The sequence below is a fragment of the Anomalospiza imberbis genome, unplaced genomic scaffold, assembly GCF_031753505.1.
Source record: "Anomalospiza imberbis isolate Cuckoo-Finch-1a 21T00152 unplaced genomic scaffold, ASM3175350v1 scaffold_61, whole genome shotgun sequence".
Classification (NCBI taxonomy): Eukaryota; Metazoa; Chordata; class Aves; order Passeriformes; family Viduidae; genus Anomalospiza; species Anomalospiza imberbis.
Genome location: NW_027100224.1, coordinates 114,415 through 116,872, shown reverse-complemented (window position 1 = coordinate 116,872; position 2,458 = coordinate 114,415). Strand labels below are relative to the sequence as shown.

At 73.5% G+C, this 2,458-nt stretch overlaps 1 protein-coding gene across 1 annotated transcript in view; it reads right to left on the bottom strand.

Annotated features, from left to right (window-relative positions):
• LOC137467370 (3',5'-cyclic-AMP phosphodiesterase 4C-like) overlaps positions 1–377 on the bottom strand; it is an 11,646-nt gene extending 11,269 nt beyond the window's left edge. Inside the window, exon 1 of the mRNA XM_068178874.1 lies at positions 317–377. The gene's annotated coding sequence lies outside the window, so the exon portion shown is untranslated. The remainder of the gene's footprint in view (positions 1–316) is intronic.
• Between the last annotated feature and the right edge of the window lie 2,081 nt (positions 378–2,458).

Here is a 2,458-nt window from a genome sequence, read left to right as displayed (position 1 = left end):
CTGCCCCGCCCCCTCGCAGAGACCCCTCCCAAACCCCGCACGTGCCGGAGTTCCGGGCTCCGCACCGCGCCCCCCCGCCCACATTAAGGGGGACCCCCCCCCCTACCACAACACGACCCCCAAATTGGGGGCGGGGGGCGCCCTCAGACAGACCCCCCCCCCCCTCAAACCGGGGGTGGGTGGGGGGGGGGGGGCATGCAGTGAGTGGGGGGGGGGGGTCCCCATGGACATTGATCAGGGACGGGGGGGGGGATGGGGAGGGGGGTCGGACGCGCCCCCCGCCCCCTGCCCCCTCCCCCAGGACCCCTGCCCTTACCTGGTCCCACCACCCCACCAGCCAGGGCTTGGCGCAGGTCTCGCAGAAAAAAATCCACCATGGGCATTTTCCGGCCGCGGTTTTTTTTTGGGGGGGGGGCGTGGGCAGGGGGTGCAGGACCCCCCCCCCCCCCACTCCCCCCCCGCCCAGCCACGCCAGGACCCCGCTGTTCACCCGGGGGGAAGCCCCCCGCCCCCGCCCCGGGAGCCCGCTCACGGCCCGGGGGGGGCCCCTGGGCATGGCGGAAGTTTTGGGGGGTGGGGGGGGAGCGGGCCACCCCCCACCCCGGGAGAACGCGCCGGTGGGGGGGGGGGCTCACATCGCCCCCAGCTCCCCGCTTTGGGCTGGAGAGTGAAGGACCCCCCCCCTCCTCCTCTTCCTCCTCTTCCTCCTCCTCCCCCCGGGGGGTCCTGTGTCCACTTCGGGGTCCCGGAGCCCCCCCGTGGGTCCGGAGCCCCCTCCGCGGGGGTCCGGAGCCCCCCCGGGGTTGTGGGGGGGGGGGTTTGGGGGGGGGGGGGGGTCACTGGGTGCTCATGGGAGGAGAGATGGGGGGGGAGGGGCAAAAGGACGCGGGGATGGGGGAGGGATGAGGGGGGCGGGGGGAGCCGGGGGGGGGGGTCCGGAGGGGTTTGGGGGGGTCCGGAGGGGTCCGGGGGGGGTCGGGAGGGTTGGGGAGGGGGGGGGGTCGGGAGGGTTTGGGGGGACCCCGGGTGTGCAAGGAGGGGACGCGCGGTGGGGGGTGGCGGGGATGCGGAGGATGCGGGGGGGGGGTTCCCGAGGGGTCCCCGGGGGTTTTCGGGGGTCCTGGGGGTGCCGGGGGGGTCCGGTCGGGGCTGCGGAGGCCGCGGAGCGCCGGGCCGGGGGGGGGGGCGGGGGGGGGTTCGGACGCCTGCGCGAGGCTTCGCCCCGCCCCCGCCCCGCCCCCTCCCCACGGTCACGGTCACGGTCACGGCGCGGGGGGGACACGGGGGGAGGGGACACGGGGGGGACACCCCCACCGCGGGCTGAGGGACCCCCCCGGGACACCCCCGAAGGGCTGGCACCCCCCAAGGGAGCAGGGACCCCCCAAAACGGACCCCAAAACCATCGGGGGTCTCCCCAGACTCCCCAGAAAGGGCCAGGGACCCCAGGGGACGCCCCAAAAGTTTGGGAGCCCCCCCTAAAGGGCTCGGGGACCCTGCGGTGGCCCCTGGGGGTGGGGGTCCCTCCGTGGGGGGCTCAGGGGGGTGACAGGGCCAGGGGGACTTGGGGACACGATCCTGCACCGCAGCCAGTGGCCACCGGTGCCACCGGTGTGACCAGTGCCACCACTGCCCACCGGTGCCACCAACACCCCAACACAGCCACGGCCACCGGTGCCACCGGTGTGACCAGTGCCACCACTGCCACCGGTGTGTGACCAGTGCCACCAACAGAGCCACGGCCACCACTTGCCACCAGTGTGACCAGTGCCACCACTGCCACCGGTGTGACCAGTGCCACCACTGCCACCGGTGCCACCAACACCCCAACACAGCCACGGCCACCACTGCCACCGGTTGTGACCAGTGTGACCAGTGCCACCGGTGTGACCAGTGCCACCAACAGAGCCACTGCCACCACTGCCGGCGGTGCCACCAGTGCCACCACTGCCACCGGTGCCACCAACACCCCAACACAGCCACGGCCACCAGTGCCACCAGTGTGACCCAGTGCCACCACTGCCACCGGTGTGGACCCAGTGCCACCGGTGCGACCAGTGCCACCAACAGAGCCACTGCCACCACTGCCGGCAGTTCCACCAGTGCCACCAGTGCCTGATGCCATCACTGTCCCCGCTGTGCCCAGGGCCACCCCAGCCCCTTGTCCCTGTCCCAGTTCCTGTGGTCCCCAGTGTCCCCGGTGTCCCTGCTGTCCCCCCGCTATCCCCACTGGTCCCTGCTGTCCCCTGTGTCCCCCCGCTATCCCCACTGTCCCCGCTGTCCCCTCTGTCCTGCCATGTCCCCTACTGTCCCCCACTGTCCCCGCTGTCCCCGGTGTCCCCCACTGTCCCCGCTGTCCCCGCTGTCCCCGCTGTCCCCCACCTTGTTGGAGGCCAATCTCGCTGACGGCCCGGTGGGTCTGCAGCGTCTCCAGCTGCTCCAGGCACCAGTCCAGCTCCTC